Source organism: Colletes latitarsis, chromosome 4, assembly GCF_051014445.1.
Source record: "Colletes latitarsis isolate SP2378_abdomen chromosome 4, iyColLati1, whole genome shotgun sequence".
In the NCBI taxonomy this organism is placed as follows: domain Eukaryota; kingdom Metazoa; phylum Arthropoda; class Insecta; order Hymenoptera; family Colletidae; genus Colletes; species Colletes latitarsis.
The window spans coordinates 41,494,760-41,522,494 of NC_135137.1; the positions used below are offsets into that span (position 1 = coordinate 41,494,760).

Consider the following 27,735-nt stretch of genomic DNA (forward strand, 5'->3'; position numbering starts at 1 on the left):
GCTTTTGTGCCCGTACGACGCTGCAACGGACACCGAACCGTCGAGAGAGACGGGACTTTATCTTCCCGAGCTCCGCGGAGCCTCCATTTTTCGGTTTCTGGGGCCATTTTGCTCGCGAAACCTTTCAGATACTTGGCGACAACGCTTCGCGACGGCTGTTGAAATTCTTCCCCTCCTTACAGAAACTTACCAACTTCCCCGACTTCTTGCATAAGTTTCCTCGACGGCGCGCCGCAACGACTACGAGATATCGAACGCCCGAATCGATTACGCGGAAACCATTCCATTGGGCAAATAACACCGGTGGAAAGGACTAAACTTTTATCGATCGCGTGCCAGGGGTAATTTTTTGCAAAACGTAGCCCGGAAAATTGTTGGTAACTTTTAATATTTCCAAGTTTACGAGTCGTTGGGAATCTAAGGGCCAATAGATTGGACGGAACATCGATAAGATGGAGGCCGGAGGCCAGAATTGCGTTTCCAGGCGGAAAAAGAAAACCTGACAAAGACGAAGGGATAAAAGGGGGGGTTGGATCCGGCTGGAGATTAGTTGCCATAGCGTCGAAGCCGCCGGGGGTAATGGGGTCCATGATTAGGCCGAGCTTTTAGGGCACCGGCACCCATACGTCGGAACAGGGACTCCATTGATCTTAAAAATCGAATTAGACTCCCGCGATCCTGCCCCTCGGCGAATGTATACTTATTAATTATACCGCAGACTTTCTATCCTCCGTCAGGAAACCAAACGAAATTCCCTCCGCGCTTCGGATGTTTTATTCGATCCTCGAGCGCAAATAAGGGTGCCATAAATGAGATACGATCCGTCGCAACGAGACTCGAAAACACGGTATATTATTTTCCGGAAAACGAGCTGGTCGTTTAAACCGCGCCGTCGATGCCCTGGCAAGTTAGTCCATCATCGGCTGTATAATTTTGTCCGACATGCTATTCCAGGAGCGTGCTCTTTTGAACATAACACACGTGACCGAGCCAAGAATAGCAGGCTCAAAGGTAAACTAAACGTCAGCTGCTGAACCGAACGCTTACACGGGAAAACTATAGCTCGACTAGTTAGACGAGATCCTCCAGGAAGTGGTCCCCTGCTGGGGGGGAAACATGGCTTCAGACTTCTCGGTAAAATTTCTGTCTTTTAATTATTCGGTTAATGGAACTAAAGTTGCATACTTACGAGACAACCTGACGTTTCTTGACGAGCGATTAAGATAAATACCTGAGGCCTAAAGCTTCTTTGGAAATTAGCTGTGGGAAGTTACGTGAATTACCTGAAACAGAAAGGAAAAATCGAGTTAGCAACGAGATAACGGTCTAATTAAAATTAAATGAGAATACGAGAGACAGACAGGTACGTGATTTCAGTTACATCGCGTTTATTCGCCGATAAGCGAGGATATCTCGAGACATCGTGTCACGACGATCGCGGTTATCATTCCGCTCGGCGGAACGATCGCTCTGGAAGCGACGTCGGTGTCAAAACGAATCGCCTCGAGTGGATTCGATCGGTACGAAGCGTACAAAGCTGCAGACCCGGAGAGGAACAACCTGCTCGCGACGAGGGAGCACCTGCGCGTTTCTCGAACCACCGACGAGGAAAACGTCAATGTCGTTTCGTGCTCGTGTAAACCGGATGGCAGGACTTGCTCTTCCGGAATCCAACGCGCGCGACCGTTTACCGGACCGCGTGCACACCGCTTCTCCCCCCTAACAGCCAAAAGGAGTCGATCACCGTTAGCTCGTTTCGAGTCGAAAAAATCCACGCCCCATTACCGCACAACGCAAACAAGATCTTCGCTTTATTCAGCAATTCTTCTGCAAATTGGAGGACCACAACTGTGATTTTACATGACTGCAAACTATTTTAAAAAACCTACTTGTCTTGGTACTTTTCCTTTATTGCAGGCTTTTGAGGATTGCATACATTTTCAAACGATTACATCGACATATATGAAATAATTATTCGTTTAAAATTGCAAAACAGCCCCCAATAATCCACTCGAGGGTTAAGAAGAATAGATTCTACGTATCGTATAATTCCGATTACCGATTCGAGTAAAATAAAAAGATTCTCCGCGGAGAGTTTGTCGGGAAGGAAAGAACGAAGAGGGGTGGGTTTTCGAGGGAGGTTTTACGCGTGCAGGGACACAAAGAGCACAGAGAACGCAATGGCCCATCTTTCTACGATTATTTCGACTCGCGCGGCGCGAAGTGTCGGAGTCTTGGGAGTTGAACGATCGCAGAATTTGCATCGAAAGGGGCCGGTCAAGATTCAAAGCGGCTTAACCTTTCGAGAGGCGACGATTCAACTCGTTCGAGAAGGGGATTCGAGGCGAACGGTGCTCGCAGGACCGTGAACGTGTCGTGAATCCCGTACGTCTGGCTGCAGACACTGCATCCGAGGGACTTCTTCGAGAGGGTCTGTTGTTCCAGGAGCGAAGCACGTGCCTCGACAAAATCTCAGGAACGACGACGAGGCGGCGCATGGCCAGAGAAGATAAAAGGCTAGGCGTGCGCGCGTGTCGCCAGAATGCCGACGTCGACGAAACCCAACGACAAAGGGGGCCCAACGGGGTCGTTGTCGAACTCGCGATTTTATTTAAAACGGAGCACGAAATCACTCTGGTTCCAAATTGCAGTCGATTGAAACCGAGAAATAGGATTTTAGTATTTCTAATAAAAATTCGAAGAAAATGAATTCTAATTCTGTGTCACGGTTTCCTCGTCCAAGACGCATCGATCGCGCGGAGCTTCCTAGTTGACGTAACCGGTCAAAGTGTTAAATTCGAACGATATGATGCAACGTGTGCTCGCGTCTATCGGACGATTAAATCAGAAGTGACGCGATTTACGAGAACAAACCGTGTCGTCGTCGGGGCGATTACCAATTCACGGTTCAATCTCGAATGAATCATTGCGCGCGATTCGCTCTTTGCGCAAATCGGACGTCTCGATCGTCCCGTGTCCAAATCCTTCGAGAAAGGTATAACGAAGCTACCTGAAATAAAAACTAGCAAAGTTGAGATTCGAGCGCCTCGATAACGATGGGAAAAAAGTTCTAAACCGAAGCGTCGACGGAGGAGGTGCAGGTTGCACGCGATCGATGGATCGTTCGGTGTCAGCTGTTAGCACGTGCCATGGCGAACAAGAAAAACCGACTGCCGCGTGTGCGTATGCTTACGCAACGGACGGATGCAAGAAAAGGCAGAGAGGATACGGGCACGTTGAGAATAAGGAGGAGAGGGGGAGGAGGAGGCGTGGCAGACGGCGTATCGCGCGAAGACATACATAATAACGTTACGAGTTGAAGATGCTTCTGCTCGTCGATCAGCTGTCGGATCGACGCCCGCTGTCGATCGGGAAACGGGAATGTTCGAAACAGTACTACCTCGCTTTATGCAACGAAACTGGGTCCGCCAGATTTCACGCGAGAAAAAACGTACAAAATCGATGATCAAACTTACGAGGATCGGTAATATAAGCAATACAAAGTCTTAAACTGTAACTGCAAAATATTGCATATGTTTTTTACGGTATATCAAGCTAGGAAACATAACTTTTCCGTTGACAGAAGTCAGATTCGCGGGCGATGGCAAGTGGCATTTATCCCGAGGAATCGGAGGTCTGTGCTCGGCTATTACCTCGTTCCTCGACCTTAAAATAGCGCGCGATAACAACCGTAAAGTTACGAGCGAACGACAGAAAGAGCGAAAAGAGAAGAAGTACCCGGGGAAATTACTTGCACCGAGTATCGGGCGAAAGGGCCGAGAGGTTTCTCTCTTTCTCGCTCTCGATACATTTTATCCTCTTGAAATTGTCCGTCAAAGGGAAAGCGCTCGAACACTTTTACCGTTCTCGAGCAGAAAAAAGCCCCTTTTTGTTTCAACCGAGCACATTTTTCACTACCTTTTTTTTTTTTTCTTTTCCCCGGGCCGTTATCATAGTTGCGCGGGAGCCATCGCGTGCGGCTCGCATTGAAACGGAAATGCTTTTATGCTTCTCATAGCCGTTTCATCGATCCTCGCACTTACCAGGCTCCTCCGTCCCGACGCTCCGCGCCTGGGCGTCCTGGTTCGCTCGCCCCAAATGCCTCAGACACCCCACGAACTTGGCATCGACGATGCGCTCCGGGGGTCGTCGAAAATATGCAAATACTCGTAAATTACCAGAACGGTTTCTCCGTGGATCAGGATTACGATTATTTCGCGTTCATTTTAGTTTTTCGACTGATCACCGAGCCACGGTCCGTTGCCCGTTCGTCACGGGGGATAACGCCCCGAATCGTGCCCCGGGGAGTTTGTTTTTCCTCGACGATCTATCCATTAGGAACAATTGGTTCCAGCGCACGACCGTGGGATTCGAACAGAGGTTTAACAGCCCCGGCGATAAATCCATATTCGCCCGTCGAATCGCAATCCTTGGCCACTCGTGTCCATCCCTGCCGCGGGGGTGAGAAACGTTTCCAACTCGACGAGAATATGTTAACTTAAATATATTTAAAAGAGCTCTCTCCCCTTTCGCGAACTCTGTCAGTGATCTAAAACTGTGTTACATTGACCCTGCGCTATTTTTTCTGAAAAATTCAACGCGTTCCCGGCCGAGTGTCACGCAACTTCTGCGATCAATTTTTTATTTCCGGCGCGGTTACGACATTTCCATTGAATCTTTCATGATGATTAGCCACGCGAGACTTTTCAAAGCCGTTTGAAGGACGAAGGGAATCGAACGACAAAATGCGAACGTCTATGGGGGCAATATTAAAAAATAAAACGGACCGTGACTCTGGGACTCGCGTGGCGCGTTGCTTTCGTGCGAGCAGAAATGATTTCCTTTCGAGTCGTTCGCGATCGGAAGGATCCTCGAAGCTGAGGTTACGTCGACGGCCTAGTCACCGTTTCAAGGATGAATGCAAATGCAAGCGTGATGGCGCACGTCGATCGTAGCCTAAATATAGAACCTGCTGTCTATAACTGGGTCTATTATTGCACGGGTATGCGCGGACCGTGAAACATTGTCCATTCACGTCGACGCCGCTGTCGGCGATCCGTCCTCGCGTCGTGCACGGTCCCTCCGATTAAATAAAAACTAAAAAAAAGGGAGAAACCAAAGAAAATTCTACGACCGTTTCCTCGTGGTACGCGAACGCGAAGAGTCTGGAGGTTTATTTCCGCTCGACTCGCGCATCGAGTAGGCCGCTAGGTCGGCGAACGAAGAAGAGGCACAATCGGTGCAAAATTAGCTCTGATCTACGCCCCGACGGACGAGAATACCCGACGCGACGAGAGCCAGCACGGAGACGTGGGAAGAGATCGCTCGGCAGGAGTAGGCGCCCATTCATGTATCCCATGCATAGCCAATCAGCAGTCATTAAATTAGCCATCCCCTGCGGTGACATCATCTCCCGTCTCTCCCTCGAACGTTTCACCCTTCGTCGTTCGCGGAACCATCCCCCGGCACGCTGCAGATTCGCGCTGACAAAACCATCCCCCTTCCCTCCTCCCTTCCTCTCCTCCTGGCCCACGGTCCAACCCTCGAGGGCTGCATCCGAGAGATGCACCGACCGATACGAGCACGGACATCCCCTATAACCCAAGCTCCGTACGACTTGCCAAAATTTTCCTACAGCTGGTCACTAAAAATCTCGATCTCAAGTTCTCGATCGTGAAAATTAGAACGAAATAGCCCTAGTTTTCCAGGTACGACGGTATTCTCGGATGGTTTAAACAAACGATGGCTCGTATTTCAGAAACGAGGGATAAATGAATGTTTAACACGTTGACTGCCGCGCGCATTTTACGTGGTTTGCCCATAGGTACAACAAAAACTTTTATTTACGGGTGCATACTATGTTGAAATATTATTCACAGCAGATAGTGGGAGTTGTATAATCGTGTTTAATGCATTTTTCGGGATGGGGGGTCACCGGGGATCTCCGAGGCGCTGTAGCCAAGTCGTTGATTACGAAAGATTCGACCTCCGGGTCTCCAACGGGGTCACGACGAGTTGAAAAGTTCCCAAAATTGGTTCTTATGCGTTTCTTCGGAGGCGCGATGGCCGTGTATCGCGAATAATAAAGAACGGAAAGAGCAGGGCGGAGATCAGCGTATCTTGACAAGGGGGTCGAACGCGCACGCGTCCACGCCGCATGACGCATGACTCACGCGAGTTGCACGCGACCCCCCTTGAATTCACGCGCCCGTATCGTGGACCAAGCTCGTCGAGAAGGGGGGTCGGAAAAGACCAGACCGAAAGAGGAAGAATAAAGGGAGAGCGCGAGACACAGAGGGGGACCGGACTAACGATGGCCAACGGTAGTCGACAACCCCCTGAGGATTTTTCGGGCAGCGCGTACCCCGTTCTAACGAGGCTCATCCACCGTGGAATTCGTGCCCTCCGTTCGAAACACCGGATCGGTTTTCACCCCGCCAGGAGATACACGGGGAGACCAGACTTGATTCAAACCACGAATCACGATGGTCAAACTGTCCCGCGATCCTCTATTTTTCGTTTCTGTTATCGTCGGACGTGCCCAAAAGCTCGATGGTTTTCTTAATACGGAGGAGGAAATCCGAACGGACCCGCGACAGACACAATAGTGGACCGTGGGGCCATAGTGATTACAATAATATCGATCAGAAGGGTAGGAACCCCCCGAGTGGTAGTGCACGATTAATGTACCCCGCATCTGTTCCCGTATCCCGGTCGATTCAACTGGATATTCTGCGTCGTGCACCGCCGCTCAGGGGTGCGCACGTGTTCATTGTATCGCGCAAACATTGCTACGTGCGATTCACCAACGCGTCATACTTCTGCGTTATTAAATTATTGCGATTGTTCGAACATCAAAGTTACTAGATGGAAGGTTTACGATCCACCAAAAAACCTTAAAATATTGCTACGTAAGTCGTTTGACAAACTTATACTTTCTTCGAGTTCAAGCTGTGTTAACGATAGAACTATCAAGCCCGTTAAAACGACGGATTTCTTGGTATAAACGTAAGAATTTCTGATGACTTTCGATAAGATGGAACCGCTATACGTAAATGGACCTTTGTCTATCGTTGTTTAAGCTTATTATAGTTCGAGTTCGACGAAGCGGTTCGAATGCAGATTTCGCGTTCGCAGATGCACGAGTCGGCGCCCCACAGAGCAAAACCGTCGAACCCCATCCATCCCTTAGAGAAACGAGATAAGCCATCGAGGCGGGGTGCGTCGAGGGCTAAGGCGAGATCAACGATGGAGGGTGTCGATATTAAATTGCGGAATGACCAATCAGTCGACGGGGATGGACTTTACGGATGGTTCACCTTTCCGCGAGCTGGCCTCCTATTCCCGTGGATATTGAATTTCTGCCCCGTTAACGATCCCATCATCCTGGAGCACGCTACGTAAAAAGATTCGACAGTTTTCTACGTACATGCAATCTCTAAACACTATTACTATTGTCGAATAATCGGTGTTCGTTCGTTAATGAATAAGGGAAGTAACAACAGTGGATGTAGAAGTCACGATTAATAACCATTAGAATATGGAATAGCACGAACAACCTACGATTCGAGTTGGTCAACTTGCCCCGTAAATCGATGTCCGATTCGAAGAGAAGTGGGAGATGATCTTCCCCCGAAAGCAAGGACGCGATACGGATTGGGGGCAGTGTTTTTTGTCTTTCCCGGTGCTGTCATCGAGGCGCGAAATTAAAGGTGCGTGCACAGAATGCGAGAAGCGCGAACGACGGGACGCCGACGCGTAACGCAAGCCTTCGAAAGAGAAGAAGGAGGAGCGAGCAGGAGAAAGAGAGCGCGAGAGACCAGTTTGCAAGGTGCACGGACCAGGTGTTGTTGCTTCTCGATATCTCCATCTCCGTCTGCTCGCCCTCGTGTTACAATTTTGTACCTGTAATTTGACTGCCCGGAATCTGTCGCCGACCGTTTTTATTAGCGAGCACGCACCACCGGAACCATTCCCGCGCACTTTCCCAGAAATCGACCACCTAAATTCCATTATCCAAACTCCATTATCGTCCTCCCCTTTTCCTCGTTCTTTCGCAAATGCTGCTTCATTAATTTATCTGCAGCCTCACTATCGCTTTTCAAAGTTAACCCCTCCCCATACAATGGCGAGTCTGACTCGTCGCTTGTACGTACAAATTTAAACAAAATTAAATAGTATAGTCAAGGGGTTAATCTCGAGAACCCTAGCTGGACATTACGGTTGTCGAAGGGTTGCAAAGCAGATACGTTCCAAAAACCCTAAAATCTCTACGACGCCAGACACGAGGTGTCGAAATGTTTACGCGGCGGAAGTGCCCGCAGAATTGGTTGCTCGCGACTCTGAAGTGGTCCCATTGTTCCAAGCTTTTGCGTCCCCCACGTTTTGCACCCCGTACGAAAAACTTCCCTCGTCAATAACGACGGACGCGACAATAGCGACGAGCAGAGAAAGAAACCGCTAACTTCTTACGATTGGAAAAGAACGACGTCGGGACCGAAAGTGGCAAAGTTTTGCGGCTGGCTGTACGCGGAGGTCCACATCGAACGAGCTGTATCGATTAGTCGTGTCCAAAGGGCAGCCTCCTAGGGCGGAATACTTTTCAGGGCGAGGGTGCCTTTTTCCTCTCGTATGCGTCCACCGGGAAGCGCACCACCCGTCGGTGCAACCACGACCGAGAGAAAAACAGAGAGAGGGTGAAGAAGATATCGCGTACACAACCCCCGAGTTCGCTGGACCGTTCTACTGTGACGTAATTTTCTATGCATCCTGGACACGTTCTTGAGAGATCAAACGACCCCCCACTCGCTACACTTTAACACTGGCCACTCGCTATTAACCAAGTTTATGGAAATAGCTCCAAGCAACGATACTTCTTTTCCTCGCCAGGCTTCTCTTTTCGTGATTCTCTTGCGCGAAATCCTTGCTCTGCGACTACGTAATAATACTTTGTTTCAAAAATTGCCCAAAATCGATGTTCCCGACTAAACTTGAACGGATCCGAAAAGGAGCAACAAAGAGGCGAGGCCCGAGATGCGGTTAGCAATTACGCTACCGAATGTTGCTGGATACGAAACCGATCGACGGAAGACCCTTCCGGGCAGAATTACGAGATTCCACGAGCTCGACTTTCCGAAGTCAAGCCAAGGAGAACGCGAGCGGGGCCCAAAGAGGCCCTCGATATAGGTTGTCGTGCACGAGAGTCGCCACGCGTCCCGTTAATTTCGCTCGTCGGAACGACGGTACCAAAATGGCGTTTCTCTCCGAAATATCGCGCCGGCTGCACCGCCGTTTCCCCGTGGCAAGATTTTCCCCTGCTCTCGATCGACAAAAGGAAGACGGAAAATTCAGCTCGCGGCCAACGGTGCCGGATGCTGCACTTTCATTAGAACAGACCAGCTGTCGCGTCCAACGCCAGATAATGGTTCGTAAAGAACGGCCCGTTATTGTCGCGCGGCGATCTCGTCGCTCAACGCTCGAGCGTGACTCGTTTACACTTCCAGAAACGATCTCCAATTTTGTAATTAATGAAAAATAGCTAATTTCAGCTTCTGGGCCGGGTTGCAACCGGCGATTACGAACGGTTTCCAGAATAAATGGAGCTTTATCGAGCCAAGATTGACGCGCGACCCATTTCGACCGTATCCTGTCGGCGGAAAATAGAACGCACGAAAAACTTTTCAGATCCAGGTCAGCGACTCTGCGATCGACAGGATTTCTACAGCCCCGATTCCTCCTCTTTTCGAGCTGTTAGACTGTTCGTTGGTTGCCCTTGCGACCTTCGTGATCGTAAAAAAGATAAGTCGACCGAATATTCGAATCGTTCTAGTTCCTATGATTTTTCTTGGGCGTCGAAGAAACGGCTGTGGGATGTTTCGATCCGTTATTCGGTGCTCGAATAGAGCCGGGAGCCGGTCTCTGTCATCGGTTGAGCCGTTGCAGATTCCAAACGGAACCGTTCGGCCAAAAAAAGCGAACACGAGGGGAATGTGCGCGCGATAAAGAGTCCCTCGCGAGCGGGGTGTGTCTGCGGCTGGAAATTAGTAACGGAGAGGGAGAGGAGCAGCGTGTGACGTGGAAAAAAATATGGTTGTTCGCAAAAGTGGCGAGAGGAGAGAGAAAGAGAGGCGAGAGGCTGCTGGCTTCCAGGAGAAAAAGCCAACCAGCGATTCGTCTCTCTTTCCCTGGAGCGGATAGGACGTATCGCCGACGGTGGATCGAAAAGGGAACGCCGACGGGGAATTGGGGGGGGGGGGCAGAGGGGGAGGCAAAGGGCTCGAGAAAGAAGAGAAAAGAATGACGAGGAGAGCTGGATGGCAGAAGAAGGGTAGAATCGAACAAAAACCCGGCCGAATAAAGAGCCAAGAAGAAGCGGCAGTCTACACGCTGACCTGAAAACTATCCTGCCGCGAGGAAGGAGGATCGAATTGCTCGTAAAAAGTAGACCGGAAAGTGGCATCGACGGGGAAATTCGTTGCAATAATCGACGAGTCCGGGAAACTGTGCGAAGAGCGAATATCAAAAATTCTATCGAGTTTAGAAGTCAAACTAAATGACACTGTTTCGCAACAAAGCTATAGAGGAAACTGAAAGTTTGCACGTTCAGTCTAAACACTTGGGATTATCGATCAGAGATTAGAATTTGTTTATATCCCCGTTAGCGCATAGATCATTGTTATCGACCCTAATTTTTAAACGATCGACCGCGGCTGTTATTATCCCACGTTAACGAACGTCTATTAATTTTTGACTGCCTTCCGTTCGCACCTCTGGGCAAACGAGAGTCGAGGAAGAACCGAATCCGTCGTTAAACGTAAAAAATAAACCGAAAGAAGCATCGAGTCGCAGGGAGACGTAAGGTACAAAGTGTCGATAAATTAAATTCCGAATTGATTCATCGGAGCTAACGGCCTGCCACACCCAATAACTTTTCCCTCGTTTCGTCTCGCGCCTCGTCCCTCTCTCGGCTTTGGCTGGCTCCTCGCAACAGGCCTTTCTCGCGTTTAATACGTAGAATCGCATGATTTATTCGTGAACGTCGTACATAATGCAGCCCGGGCCGCGTAGCATCCTGCGGGGACGGTTTCTCGTGTTTCTTCCAAGGGTATTTAAAATCCTCTTGTCGGGTGGTGGTCGGGAGTGAAAGAGAGGAGGCAAAGGGCCCACGGACGGGGCGTTCCTAAATGACGAAACCAGTTTTAGGGAGCGTAAGAGTGGTAGGGCTCGGGAGCCCGATGGCACGATCTGTCGGTGGTTTCCTTTTGGTTTGTAAACCACACCGTGCTTCCAGGTCATGGTGTACTCCCGAGGCTCGTCAAACCCTTTCGGTCGCTTTATCCCGCCCCCTCTCTTACACTTTCGTCATCGAGCCACCAAACTCCCAAACATCGGGGTAAACGTCTTGCAAACCGATCAAACAAAGTCTCAGAGGCGACCCTCGGCCACCTAATAATCTTCGTCTACTCTATAACACACTTCCAGTTTCCATTCTCGCGTCTTAAATCCCTCGTAGATCAAGAAGAACCTATTCCTTTCCATACTGAGTTACCGAACGTAGATAGATTCTACGTTTTATCTGCGAATAATTTGTCTGGGCAAACTTACACGATGACGTACGGTTCCTTTAATTGAATAAATAAATAAACGCCGCGAAATCGAAGGAAACGGGTCATCGATTTAATCCGGTCCGCGTCAAACGCAATGGATAATCAGCCCCCGACGCGTTTCTAGCAGAGGCTAGAAACGAACGCGAGCCGAAGCGTGACGAAATCGTTAAATCATAATCAGCCGGGCCTGTCGTTCCGCACTCGCGCGTATCTTGTCCGTGGCGATTATTAATTGTTCTCGTTCAATTTTCCCGCACCTTCCACGGCTCGGGTGTCGGGCCCCCGCCTTCCTTCGCACCATTTGCAACCATCGGACTTCGAGGCCCGCGTTCGATCCCAAACGATCGTATCGACACCTGCGCGATCGATTGAGCTCCTTTCGATATTGCCTCCGCGACCGTTTCGCAACAACGCCATTGTTCTCGCGCCCAGCCACTCTGGGAAGATCCAACTAGCAAAAATTAAACCTCGATGTACCGAAGACTCGTCCAACATTCGAATTTTAATATTTAAGTGCAGTTGGGACTTGGACGAACCCTCGAATGGTGAAATTTAGTCCGAACATTACGCGTTTGGAGTTTCTAACGTTGCGTTAGGATAATTAAATGTAGAAAATAATAAAGAAACGTGACTTTTATGACTCGGAAGTTACAGGAAAGTGTCGCTAAAGCGTTCGATCGGGGTCCACGGAGCGCGGTGCAGCTCCATCGCGTGTTGCGTCGAGATTACGCGTGGCGTTCGCTAACGCAGCTATTTACAGCGAAAAAAACGCAACGGAAAATGGGTTAACGCAATCCAATGGAAGGTCTCGCGATAACGAGCGTTACGAGCGGCTGCGACTTCCTCGAGAGATTGCGTCGCAGAAACGCTTTCGAGACAACCTTTCGCGATCGTAACCTCGCGTGAAAATTCTAAAGAAAACGGAACAATCGAAAAGACGGATAAATAAAACGCGTACAAGATACCGTCGCGCTTTGTACATAATGCAACGAAGAGCGGAAGAGGCCGAAAGCCAACTGCATTCATACCTAACTTCCTTCGCCACGTTCGTTGAGGGGGTGGAAAATATTTACCAACGCTTACTCATTGTTCTGCTAATTTTATTTTTGCTCTTTAAACGTCGCGTTATATTTTATTTTGTTTCATTTACATTTGACGTAATTTATTATTTATTTTCTACAAGACACAAAATTATCGTTAGTATTATTTTTAATTTCAATTTAACGCAGTTAAGCTGGATCTCGGTAAAGCAAATAAAACGCCACCGCAAAGCTAACAAAAAATGGTAGCGGTGAAGGCGTAATAGGCGAAATAAATCTACCTCCGCCGTCAGGTGGGCTGGACACAAGATAAATCTACTTCCCCCAGCTGTATTAAAAAAAATTAGGAAAGTTAACCCTTCACAGTGTCTGCACGTATCGGGAAATTGTCCAACGAACGCGCCGCCACGGAATCAACAGAAATTAAAATAAAATTCCTCTATCGTGCGAGGATTGAATTTGAAAGATCGAAGAAACGATTTTTGATAGAGAATGAACGCGCGTAAACGGAAGCCTGGAATTTAATCGCGCGATGATAAGAACTACGAACAAGTGTGAACATTAGCGAAATTTAAGCTAACCGCAATAATCGCTGGAACGTGTTCGTCACCTGACCCATACTCAATCCAGTCCACCTTGCGCGACCTTAGCCTTGCAAATAGACATTGGAGATCGCTGGAGAATATTCTAGAGCAATTTGAACCGTTATTTTAAATTTCCCTCAATTTTTCTGGTAAAAATCGTGTGGGTTTTTCATTGAAATATCAGCTTTCGTCGGTTGCTCGACATTTTTACTTGGATAAAAGATTCGTCTGTGGCACTTGTGACAGCGGTTCGAGCTGTAGGTACAGAATCGTCGTCGATATCGATCGACGCGATTATCGGAGTTGCTCGTTCCGCGGCTACGACAAATCGCAGTCGACTACTTGCTGAAACTGACGGATTTATTGACGTCGCGGGAAAACGAGAAGCTGACGTATCGTGTATCGGGTTAAATAATCGACCGTGAGCGTGGGAGGCAACCAAGTGCCGTTACTTATCGTTAATACGTCAAATGGGATTAAAATCAACGATACGCGTCCTATGTAGCATTCGCGACGGAATACAAAGATCGCCACGACGACACGATCTTTCGATTCTCGTCGATCGATGGGCTCGAAAGGTCGTACGTCCCTTTTAAATAATAGTTTCGAACGTTACGTGCAAGATACCCAATTTCCAAATCATCGAGACCGTCTTTCGTCTTCGTAGTTTGCAACTTTTACGTTGCCAACACTTTCATACGAGGCTCTACTTCCTGTAGATTCGTATCGTTATGCACTGGTTCTCGAGATTGATATTTTGCATAATAATCCTACATCGAGCATCGTAAAACTTGAAACAGGAAACCATAAGCGATTATCTACACCAGGCTTAATCTTTTTTTCCACGGACCTCGCTCGCCAGTCTAATGGAGTTCATGAACCCTTCGTGTGCAATGTTTCTCGACACAACGTTCTTAAATTTCGACAAAATTGCAGAGAGATATTTATCTAAATGTAAAACTGAATTTATAACAGTAATACAACGTGTGCAGGAACTTGTGAACTAACTTTCTGATAAAAAGAGTTATTACATGCTCGATTAATCGTTAGCAAAAGCTGTATGATAAATATCTAAATCTATATAATTCACCTGAAACAGGAAAGAAACATCCAATTAGCGGCAAAGAACGATCTTTAACGCTTCAAAACAGGTTGACTCTTTTTGCTCTACAATTTTTAAAAATATATTTGCAACAGGAGAAATAAAACCATATAAACTAAAAAAAGTAACCCGTAAACGTATAACTTTAGCCACTGCACGTTTGTTTTTCGTTTTTCGTCGAGCAAATATCCCACTGTTGGATTGGAATGAAAAATGAAAGGTTAGGATCGCGCGACAGACTCCGGTTCTTCTGTTCGGAGGTCTTGACTCGCGTGAATCACTCGGCTGGTTCTCGACCAGCTGATCGAGCAAGGAAAGAGAAAAAAAACGATCGACGAAGGAGAAAGTATAAGGCTGAACGACGAGATAAAGCGTCGATGATTAAGAGCCCGCGAGCTCTCCGCTATCCTTGGTTCGCGAGATACTCGCGCGACCATTTCGACCTTGCTTCATTATCTCATCTCGCCTACGCTAGCCACCGCGGTAATTTCGTTCGCACCTTGACTAGACAGAGACACGCGCGTTAAGTTTCCGTTTAGCTTCTGTGCGTGTGTGTTTTTCTTTTTCTTTCGCGGATTCCGCGATTACGCGTTCGCGACATTCTAGCACAAAGCGAACAGCTGAGATCACCTACGACGATCGTGCTCGACCCAACGGGCAATAAGGAAACGCGTCAAGGAAATCTCTATGCAGGCCAAGAGAACTGTCGAAGGTCTGTGCTCTCTTTGGTTTGCATTTCCTTCCATTTGCATTTTCCTGTATTACGAAAAGCACAACTCGAGTCTGAAGAAACTCAATAAGTTCGATAGACGACGACATCGTGATAGCGACTATCTAAGCGTTCGAAACACTTTGAAGAATGAAATCTTAGTTCAGAACGAAAAAAACAAATGCTGGATAATTTTCGTACAGGTTGAGTAAACTATATTTCAACGTAACATATTAGTACTAGTTGAAACAACGGAATATATAGTATAACGACGAAAGTTTAGCAGGTATTTGGGGCTTGCGGGAATAAGGAATAAAAATGAACGATTTAGAAAATTTACCCCCAAGTTTGAGGATGAGACGAATTGAATTTGGAGTACGGTGAAGGCGGAATGGCAAGAGGAGTCTATGGAAGGCCTCGCGTAAGATGCTGGCAGAAAGTTTGCTGCGAAGGACAGCAAAAGGATGCGGCTTCCGATCTCGAAGGAGCCAAAGGGAGTCCTGTCTGCGAGGTTTAGGTCCGAGGCAAGTTTGCACGGTCCGCGCCACGGTCCAGGCGGATCCTTTTTGCAATTAAAAAACCGGATGGACTGGTTCCAGCCTCGGACATTCCGCAAATTCTGACCGCGAAATCGAGGAGGCGGAGGGACGAGTGGGCCGGTTGGAGTGGGTTCAAGGGATAAATAGCGGGGTTAGAGATCTCTCTGTCCCCCTCGATCTTTTTCTTCTGCTTTTTCCCGTCTCTGTCTCCTGCTCCGATGCTCCCCGGGTCTCCTCGGTTCGTTTTGACTCGAGACAGGATAGAAAATGAAACTCGTTCCTGAACGTCCGCGACTTCGACCTACTAGACCCTCTGCTAGGACCTCGGAGTCGAGGCACGCGTGAATTTTATTCGACCGACGAAGGACGAAGACGAAACTCTCGGCTCTCGAATTAGTCGGGAACTTGGACACGGTTCCTTCGACAACTTCAAGCTCATCGTTCGTTTTGGACGTTGGAATCGTTTCGAAAATCTACTGGGACTCGATAACAGCTTATCGCTGAATCTTGCAAGCTAGTGAAATCTCAGAAACAAAATCGGTTAACCGAACACGTCCAACGGAACTCGGGAACCCAGCCGCCATCGAGCGATTACTGCTTACAGCTAATTGATCGTTAGTGGTATTCGGCAAAAGGGAAATGGCGCTGGCAGAACGGAAATTACACCGAGGGAAAACGGCGTCGCCCCTACTCTCGATACTGGAACCCACGAGTTCGATAATCTTAGGCTTTCCAGGTAGCGTCGAAACGTTCGTTCTTTTTACATGAAACAAGTATACGAATAATGTGGTTTTCAATTTAAAAAACTGTACGATCTACTTGTTACATGCAAGGAAGTTAGAATAACATAGTATACTGGCGCGGAGAAGTCAGTTGACGAAAACTGATTAAACTTGGAAGATAGTTTCGAGTTGAAACTGTTGGTCTTTCGACACCTTCTGTAGAAACAGTGTGAACTGAAAGGCATCGGTATTCGCGATCGAAACCGCCTGTGTCTACCGACGCGAAAATCAACCAAGAAAGTCGCGAATAATGGCGGCGGGCATATATCTTCGAGCGCGCCGTGGCCCAGTAAACAAATTGCTCGGCCGACTTTATCGGCCCGGCATCTACGTTGCACAAGCCGTTTTCTCGCGAACGTGTGTTCGCACGCGACTGTTTAGTAGCCAGAGCGGTGCTCGCCACTTCGAAATCGGACTTTTCACCCAACAGTTACGTCAAATTTACTCCCCGCATCGAAACGAGACAACAAGAAAGATATATCGCGTGTTTTGGCCCCAACAAACTCATTCGATCCTCTGTAAATCGAACAAGGAATAACTTTTCGAATATTCTTAGAATTTCTACTTATTCTACACTAAAATACGCGTTGATTGCTTTTTTAAACATTAAAATCGTCCAATCCGTTCAGAAGTTATGACGTTTTAAAGATCCGCATGAAATTTCAGGGAAGCATTTCTGGCCTCACATTAGATTTTCGGTAAGGAATTTTTTTCTCGAAAATGCGTAGGATTTCGGGGGTATATGTATTGACCAAAAATGATTGTAATTGACCCCTGCAACTGAAAATATTTTTTTCAGAACGATATGAAATTTTTTTTTTCCCCGAAATATTTTCCGGTCGGTATGAAACTTTAAACGTTAATAACTTTTTAACGAAGCCTGGATCAACAAATTGGTATTCTTGATTTTCGTCTTATTTTGGCCTCTAGAATCTCCCGCTCAAATTTCCCCCAGAGGTGAAACGGTTAAACGGTCACAAACGAGAATCGAAGTGACGAAAATGGAAACAGGAATAAAGACACGGATAAGACTGTGGTTAAAAAGAGAAAACGCGAAGAAGCCGATTAGTCGCGATCGTGCATTCTAGCCGCGAAGAAAACCGATAGAGGACAACGCACTGAATACGACAGACAAAGAGGAGGGGAAAAGGTGAAAGAGAGAGAGAGAGAAATGGGGGTATACAGTTAATTGGATCGGATATTTCAGCCCGGATGGGAATGTCGGCCCTGCCCAATCCCTTTGTCTAGTTGGTTGCCTACGAAACGTTCGCATTCTTCTCCGCCGTTGCGCTTCTGAACTCCGGTTCGCATTGCAACGCGTTCTCCCGTTACTCCGTTGGAAATCAAATTGCGATCGAATCGCCTCCTGTGCCTCGCGAATTTTCTATCGACCTCTCTAGCCAAGCATCGATCGTCAAAAGTGCCCGAAATTCAAAAGAGTACCGACTATTATGAGAATGCAATACTACCTCGATTATTGCACGGAAACAGTGCTCGTTATACGACGTCGGCGAGCAACAAGTTGATGTAAAAGAAAATAATTCGAGGCTAAAATTTGAAAAGGCATTTTTCGACGCCTCCGGTGGACACAAGGTTGAAAATGGCTGGTTTTATCAGCCAAGGACTCGAGGAATTTTTCGGAGCCCGACCTCCGCAGGGTTAATTTGCGTAATAACACGAACACGTAATCCGGAGCAGGGCAATGCACGCGAGTAAAGGTCGCGTGGCGATTATTGGCAGAGAAGGTAGGTGTGCCGTGGCCATGGGTGCACACGGATGACAAACTACCTACATACGCGTAACAACCAACTCTCCTTCGACTCGTAGACGACTTCAAGTTGGTTGAAACCGTCTCAGTTCTCAACCCTTACGAGTAGAAACGGGTCTGATATTTTTTTAAATACGCATCTGTTTCATACCGATATGAGAAGCAACATTTGTATATCTTGAATACTGATACGCGACATGTTCGACACACGCTACACACGTTATACGTTACTTAATTTAATTATATACGTTTACATTCTGTAGGAAGCCTACGATAAAGGTGGGAATATTGATTAAAAATTAAATTACGCGTCGGACTTCCCCTCGGAGATGTTTCCGTTTTAATTCGCGTTAACGAAGATGCATATCTCTGAACGATAAAGGAACACTTGAAAAAAAGTACTTTAATTCCGAAATGCAACAGTGTTGGCAAAACGCTACAATCCAATATGAAAATGAACATGTTTTTTACGGATAATTACTGGTTACACGCTTAACATACGTAATCGGTGTATTATCAACGTGTCACACGACGACTCCTACGGAATTATAATATGTAAATAAATTTGCGCTCGCCTGTGTCGTGTCGTAAACGATAAACGCGTGCAACGTACCGTATTAATGCAACGAAAACGTACCCTTGAAATTATAATATTACCTACCAGACCGCCGTGCGTCTCCTCCGAGCCCGAAAGTGCCAATTACGTTACGCGTTACGCGTACGATTTCGCTTCAGAAAATTGGTAACTCACGAATTCCGCGATTCTTGGAATCGAGACCGTGACTCGAACGAAATACCGGGGGAAGCGGGGGGCCTGCTAACTTTTACGACGACGAAGTCGAAACTGAGTCGCGGCGAAACAGATCCCGTCGGGGAAAAACGGAATCGACCGTGTCCGGTTTATTGGGCCGGAACTCCAACCTGGAACACGTTTCGCTCGCCAGACAAAACGGACTGCCAACAGCCAACTGTGCCTCTATCCAGGCCACCTGGAGATTCCTTTTCCCTAATCCCAACGATATCCAAAACGACTCTCGTCACCCGACTGACCCTAACGTTCCCTTCTCTCGACGAACCAGAAATCGAAATAAACGTTTCGAGATCGCAATGTCTCGCGCATTAATTGTCTATTTTATTTGCAATAAATTTAGCGGACACGTAAACCAGTTTTCGAAACGTCCGATGTAACTTTGCGTGGCAAGTAAATGGGTAAAAATGGAGATCGCGAACCGTGACCAACGGAATCGCGACGCGAATCCGTCGACGAGCGATCGCGCGGAATGCAACGCGAAGAGAGTGAAAGCCTGCAGGCCTGCAGCACTTCTGCCGGTGCAGGCGAAACGCGAAAACAGACCAGCTTGCAAAACAGACGCGCGTTGCGAAACGCCGAGAGCCGGACCTAGGCCTAGGTTGCAGCTTGCGAACCAGATTGTAATCCGCGAACGAGTACGAGCAGGCGATAGGCCAACCTCGAAGTCTGGAGAACGCGAAACCACGCTCGACCGGGATCTAGGCTACAACCGATTTCAACAAACGGCGGCTCTCAACTGTGCACAATTACCGAATCGATTCGAATCTCTCGATTAAATTGCAATACAACTACCAAGTCAAGTTCCACACTTCGGTGACGCATATAAAATTGAAACAAGGACCGTTGTTCACCGATTACTCCCGTACAAAAGTAAACGTCGTTTGTTACCGCAATTTCCACTGAATATCTAACGAAGGGTAACACCGAAATTGAACTGTCGATGCAATTTTAAACAAAGTCAGAAGCAGAGGGGAACGTTCGTGGAGGCCTTTTTCAAGTTTCGAGGCGTGGAACGGTTCGCGAAACGCTTCGACGCCGGTTTTGAATCGCGCTGTAGAACAACAAAGGCTCTCGGAGTCGGTCGAACAAGACCAAAGACGATCTTTTGCCCACGCCGGTCGCTGTGGCCTATTGTGCGGGTTCCGCGCTCGTACAAGGGCTTTCGCATACGCTGGCAGAAAACCGCGTACGGACACGGGCCGCGGCGTGTTCGCTCGTTGTGTCGCAATTAATCACTGCCCACGTGGGCTGGTTCTTGCCAGCTCCTTCGCGAGACCGTTCGAGGATACACCTTTTGTCATAAACGTCGAAGTTTCACGAGCTACGCTCGATCGCGCTGGACCGCCGTAGGTGGTCGTCGGATCGTCCTCGCGGCGAACGCCGTTAGATCCTGATCGCGAGGTAAACGATTCACGGGAAATCCGATCCGAGGGGAGGATGATGCCCTCTATAATTACGTTTTCGGCTAGAGATCCGCGCGAAAGGTGTTCGCCAGTGTCCTTCGACGAGATCGCGTACGAAATCGATCGAATCGCGTGACTCTCGAGTATAACTACGGTCGGAGCCTCCCGTATCCAAACACCGATCGTACCAACGCCCTAACCGTCCTGCCCTCCACCGTATACTTAACACCTCCGAGAGTTTCTAAATATTTTTTTACTTTTAGAAAAGCACACTACGCTTAAGAAGGTTTCGAAAGCGTGCGTGTAAAAGTAACGGAGTTGGAGGTTCGATCGTGTGTTTGCTACGCTAGCTGCTGCACCCTCGAACGTTTATGAAACGCAACGCACGCCCATTTTCTAGGAAACTATTCGATCACGAGCGATATCAGTGACTATCGACGCCTCGACTATTCGTGGACGGATCGAGCGTCGCGGAGGCGATCGATTCGCGGTCGTTGGTCGATATTTCCAGCGTAAGGAGATTAGGTTTCCGTCGATTCGAGGGCGTTCGGGGAGTACCGATAGCGCAGCGATGTACGGGACGAGCGTTGGCCAGTTGTTGGATCAATACGCGGCAACCTGGCGGCCCTTTTCGTGCCCTGGCCCTCTCTCGATTCAAGCAACAAGTTCTCCGGGTTCTGTTCTAACGGGTGTTCCTCGTTCTTGATACCGTTGCGAACGATCATCGTCCCTCGATCCAATTAACGCGTCCCACCCACCCTTCGACGAGAGCCTCCTTTTTACTCCTATCTAATTACAAGGGCCGCGGATTAATTCCAATTAACGGCAGCTTGTCGCTTCCTTCCAGGATCCACCTTCGAATTCTCCGTTTGCTTTCTCGAAATCGACGATTATCGGAATCATTTTGTTCACCGTGCTCGAGTTTCCGCGAAGTCCATCGATGAAGGGATATATTATATATATATATAAATACATATGTATATGTATATTCGAGCGAAGGTCCTGGAGGCAGATTGACCTCCGTAATGGCTCCTGTTACCTCGGGTGGTCTCCGTTTACTCGGCGACTGGCTCGTCTCAGTTGATCGAGATTGCAATTTCGAGGGTAATTGCAATTACCGAACGATTAACCGTCGTTAAGTACCGATCGTGCAACAACATTAGGAATAAAACTGCGCAAAAGGGGGTGTACAAGTGTTTTGGTGTGAAAATAATTGTAGCTTTTCAAGACACGACGATTACAAAACTTCTATCACCTTGCAAACACAACCATTACTCTTAATTTCATGTAATTTGGATCGGTTTCGTTCTGTTTAGAAAATAGGAACGTCGAGCGAAAAATTCCAAATCTAAAATAGATCGGAAAGCGCATCTATATTATACAGAACTTCGGCTAAAGTTGCTTCCAAGTACCTCTACCCGTACGCTCGTTAATTCGCCCCGTAAACGAAGTCCCTTCGCTTAGAATTCATTCTAATAAGACCCAACGCTCGCCTGCAATGCTTCGTAACGGGTTAGCGAGATTCCAAGGGACGGTCGTCGCAGTGTTTCAGGAAATTTCAAGTCCCCGTTCGAGACACCGATTCCTCCATACGTTTCGTCTGTTCCCGGAAGCTTCTGGATTCGCTGAATTCTATTAACCTTTCGTCTTTCGAGCCCCCCGGAGCAGTCGTTGCACGGATAGTTTACGACGCGGTTCGTCGGCAGTGAAAATACGACGAGTTAGGCGAGGCGGGATTCTTGCGCGCAGCGTCAGGTTCCACGGCGACCAGGGTGTGTAACGATCGACTCTCGAATATCATTTAACTCGGCTTGCATTGTCGCGAGCAAACTTTCAAATGCATCCACGCGATCCTCGTCCTTGGACGTCGATCGGGGGGAAAAAGGATGGCAATCGCGCGCAAGATCCTTCGAAATGGTTTGAAAACCGACGAGTTCGGTTTCAAGATCGTTCGAAAGCGATGAAATTTCGAATCACGATCGATAGATTCGTTATCTACGGATGTGTTCGTAGCTACGAATCACCGAGAGCGTACGATAAGCTTTTCGATCGTTCCTTTCTCGATCGGCGGTACGTGGGCGGATAAAAGTAGGGAAAAAATATGACGGTATTGTGCACGGCATAAAATGCGCCAGTTAACAAGGCGGTGGACGCGGAGGCGGCGTCGAGAGAGAGGAGGAGGGTTTCCCATGAGCGTTGCCGCAAAAACACAGCGCGAACGATGTCGCAACTGCAGTTAGAAAGCTTAGGGCTGGTTGCGCTCTCGCTCGACAGCGCGTTTGTCTTGCGTTCGCGGGAACGATCGTGACTCGTCTTGCCCGGCAAAAATTCGGGGACGCTCGATCGTGGATGTGGGTGGCGTTGAGAAACAACCACGAAAGTGGAACATCGATCATCGGTGCCGTTCCGGTGCTGCCAATCCCCAAAGACGGAAGTTTCGACGCGCGAAATCTCGCCCCGAGATAATTGAATCGCGGATAGTTTCAGGATGCGTCCATCCGTTATACAACTCCCGTTTTGCGTGGGTGGCCAACTATATTATTACAAATATTCAACTCTGCAACCTTTGGAACTTGATAAAACACTAGCGAGTCTAAAGAAAAGAAATGATCTTTGGATCCCTTCGAAGGGGACATCCTAATCTCTCGCTAGGTGTTTAAGACGTCCCTTCGGAGGGGATATCCGAGTGCAAAGGGTCGAAGGATCGACCAATTCGCTTGCTAAATAAATAAGAATCGGGGATCGATCGAACGCAGTTTGTCGCGAGGAGGACGCGTGGACCGCGAAATGCAGAATTCAGGCTGGTCGAAGAAGAAGAAAGACGGTCGCGCGTAAACCGGGCGAAACCGGCAACCTTTACCTTCACTTCGGTTTGCCGGCTGTTCCACTCGTTTCATTCACGAATTTCACTTTCACGGCCACGGCCACGGCCACGCGATTCGCGTCGAGTCGCGACCGCTTCACGATCGCCCCCGCTTCGTTTCGTTTCGTTTCGAGGACCAGCAGCAGCGGCGGCGGCGGCGGCGCCGGTGGACGACCAGGAAAAAATAAACCGCCGGGAACGGGAACCAGAACAGGCTACACGCTCCGCTCTGGCGTTTTTCGACAACCTAATTATGTCGTCCGCGACCGAACGACGTCGAATGCAACGCGTGCAGTCTATCGATCTTCGAGTTTCCGCGGGACCACGATCGCGGCCGAGGAGAATCGAAAGATCGAATCACGATTGAAATTTGAAGAATTGTTTACCCTTTATATGTTAATCGCTCGTAAGTTAACAAGTTTAATTCAAAGATTATCGTAACAACCATGAAATTGGACCCACGAGTAAAGAAAACACCGACGAGATTCAAGCGTTGCTTCCATTAACGGTTCGAGGAAATCGGGTTCTTTGCGAACTTTAACGAGATCGATGCAACGGCGAAATTTCTCGAGGTTGTTCGGTTATCTATTATCGCGAGTAAGATATTGCGCGCCCGTGTCGTGTAGCAAAGACCGAGAATCAAAACGAAAACACGAGAAAGCGGCGATTAGTCTGGCAAAGCGGCGCGCTATCGACGCTGGAAGATTAACGAGCGTCGAGCCGAATTCGGGTCATTATCTGGACGCATTGGAGGCGCGATAAGGCCTCTCGAGCGGCTCACAGAAAATGCCGTCAACTGTACTGGGATACCGGGCACCGATTACAACAGAAAATACAAGCAGCCAGAGTCGGGCCCGGCCGCAGCGGGAGTCGATTCTCCCTCTGGCCGCGGCCATGAAAATATTACCAGAAGGCCTCTATAGGCCGTACACGTTAACCATCGAGGCCATTGCACGCGCTCCAAAGGATGCACCGCGTGGGGTGCGTTTTGAGTGCCTTGTAAATTACGCCCGAGCGTTCAATTCGATCAGACCGTACGGATCCCAAGCGCCATTGTCGGAACAAAGCTTTCCTTCCAACGCGTTCGCCCGGATTCTTTTCATTCGCGACTACCAAATTTATGGATTAACTCGAACAAACAACTCGAAACATTCTTTTGTCCCTCGATCACGGGAAAATGTTGAGTTTGGTCTTGAAAGTATCAGCGTTTCTTCGCCGCCATTGCAAACGCATTGTAATTGGAACCACGCACGAGCGCACAGGCTCGAGTTCAATCGTCGATGTAAAACAGCCACTGCTAGTTACTGCTGACAAAACAATTGGAGTGTATTACGGCAATGGATCCAGAGTGGGAGAAACTGCTTTGCTTCCGGGAGCGCGACGACGATCCACGCACGCAGAAACTGGTGAAAAATACTTATCTGGTGAACAAATTTCTAACGAAGGAAAGACGAACGACCTTTGATCCGTTGTTCGATCGAATCGAAATCGTTCGTCGTTACGAATAAAATTTAGCTCGTCTACGGGCAAAGTACGAGCTTCAGGAATCCAAAGGATGACCCGAACCGGTGAGGTGAACAGTTTTTTGCTCGAGGAGCGAGCTGCATCTGGATAAAAAAAGCAACGAGGCGCTGCGTTTCCTGGTAACCGGACAGATAACCGTTATCGAAGTCAAACGCGACTATCTCTAGGTGGGCGATTAGCCGAACGAAAAGGAAAACTTATTCCGCGAGGATAGACCGAGGAAAAATCTTGCGTCGATTCTGAGGCTCTTTGTGCATAACATTTCGAGGAACGAGGCCAAGATCGATGCTACCGTAAGGCCAACTAGGTCAGTCGCCTAGGACGCGTAATGGTCGGGCACCGGCCCTGACTGCTTAAGGATTAATAAACTGCAGCCATCCTGGTGCAAGAACACACGATATTAATAGTAAAATAAAATATCTCCCCTCAGGAGCATCCCCTATAGCGAATAACTAACGCGATTATTCTGGAGATTCGGTAAAAATGGCGACCTTGGCAACATATGTGAGAATCATGGTCACGAACGGATAAAAGAAGAACGACTCTACGTCTGTTATCTGTTCGATAAAAGTTGCAATCTAAAGCGAACCGCTTATGGCCTGTTCGAACGAAATTCTGCCCATCCGCGATGAGAGCAGTCGACAGAAGGAAACAAAAGATGCATATCGACTCGTACGCTTGTGAACCGTGACTCGAAATATCGCGCGCGACCGACCGACCAACCGCGAGTCGCTCTCCCCTCGAATTCGATCCAATTACAGTTCGGGACAAGTCCTCCCCTACTTTCCACCTCCACCGAGCGTTTCGCCAAGGCGGACTGCACGGGGGTACAGTAGACAAAATAAACATGGATTCAATGACCAGATTATGCGGACAAAGACACGTAACGCTTTCAGGAAACAAGAAGCAGCGATGGGTATGACACCGTATCGATACTATTCGGTGTAAGGTATCGCTTATCGATCCGTTTCGATACCTCGGAGTAGAGGAAAGCATCGTTTGAGATCAATTTAATTCGACGACTGCGCTAAACTCAATATAAGTAATATAACGATAATTCTTTGTCAAACTGTACTCGTTCCTGGAGAAATGTTGTATCGATAGTGGATACCGAGTACCCACGATTTCGATACCTATCGATTCACATCGAATTGCTCGTATACCATAGCATCGTACACGGTGCTGAAACAAGTAAGCGGAAATTGGGACTCGATTCTAAATATGTATTATCGGTCAACGTGGACAACAATGCGGTTAGCGGGTGACGTTCTTCTTAAGAAACGCTCCTGGGTTTAGTGTTCCACAGAGAAGAACCGTTAGGGTACTAAACTTTTGTTGCGAACCTCCTTTCTATCCAAGTTCAGCGCGTCCACTGGCGCACGGAAACTAATCGCAGCGAGAAAAGTCGGAAAGTTACGAGGCACCATTTCGGTACACGGAATTCGAACTTGGTCTACGTTCACCTTTCGATGTTCGCGAAACACGAAACGATCGGAACGTCGATTACGATTTTCCGTTCGTGTACTATAAAGCAAAACCGAACAGAGTGTTCCAGAATTCTAGACACAAGCTTGAATAGTTGATATACTAATCTAAAAATTTTATAAATATTAGTTTTGGGCTAGTTGTTGACCTAACCTTGATTTAAATTCACCCTGTTTCCGCATCCAAGATCGAAACTGCTGGCCAACGTGTGTTTCCAGTTCGTAAATCGATTAAACTTTGTACGCGTTCGTATAAAAAATTTCTGAGCACAAATAAGCACGAATTTTAATTTTAAATTACGCGAGAATTAAAGAAACCACTGCGATAACGAAGGTCGCCTGTAAATGTCGCGACCGTTCGAAGCGAAATCTCGATTTATTACTGAAAACATGAACAAAACTGATCCTCGACGAGGCATATTCGGACAGAGTTCGACCATTAATTGTTGACACGCTGAACTCTGGAGATATCGATCGTGGTATGGTATAATTCGTAGAGGCGCAATAAATGTGCACCGTGGGCTTGCAATCTGCAAAACTATAATATTTGATAAACATTGGATTCTCCGATCCACATTTATCAAAACTTTTTCGTATCTTCCGCGACTCTTCGCGATTCGATCAAGTTTGCAGTCTTAGAAGTAGTCTCGCGAGTGAAAAACTGAAAGAATAGCAAAAAGAAACACATATAGATACATATGTATTTATGTAAAAAATATTTAAATTTTCCTCGTGTATTCTTGATTAATATGCCCTCGTCGAACGAGCGTTTTCAATAATAAATAACACGTGGACGAGCGAAACGGAATAATTAAAGAGTCGAGCGTTTTGAGCGCGCGACAAATCGATGCTTGCAAGTAAAGTAAAAGTAGATTTTCTAAAATATCAAGTAACGCTCCTGTTCGAAAATAGGAAGCGGTGGAGTAAAATTTTGTCCAACTCCGCGAGAAAGGAACGCTGAATCTAGTGCGATAAGTTCGTGTAGGGCGAGGGCCAGACGTAGGGAAGGGCGAGAGAGAAGAGCGAGGGTTACGGAGGTAAAGGGGAAAGAGAGGAAGAAGAGGAGAGACAGAGAGAGAGCGAGTTGGCAGCATCTACGGACCTATAAACACGACGCGCACACAGATCGAACGCAGCCACGATTGTCGGTCTCGTAACCGCGGTACAACGACCCCTGGCCTGCCGTCGAACGCGCCTTCGCGCTAATTACGATACCCCAAGTATCGTGCCGGCCTCGGAAAACGCGGCCCCGTCTTCGCTTGGTCGACGGCTGCATCGACAACGGGGATTCACCGACCCGATGCCCCGAAAACTATCGCGTTCCTCGGTCGAATATACAGGTGGCTCCTCCCGGCGAGCCGGAGCGAAATATAGCCGAGAAAAAAGGACTGCCGCGAACAAAACGACTGTTGGAACGTAAACACTGGAAATACGTGCGAACCGAAGGATGCTTTTTCTTTGGAACTTTCGGAACAACGACAAAGAAACGCGTCCCGGAAACGAGAAGGGAATAAAAATGT

At 48.0% G+C, this 27,735-nt stretch overlaps 1 protein-coding gene across 1 annotated transcript in view; it reads right to left on the reverse strand.

Annotated features, from left to right (window-relative positions):
• Jing (AE binding protein 2 jing) overlaps positions 1-27,735 on the reverse strand; it is a 115,648-nt gene that overhangs the window by 86,469 nt on the left and 1,444 nt on the right. The gene's annotated exons all lie outside the window — the stretch shown is intronic.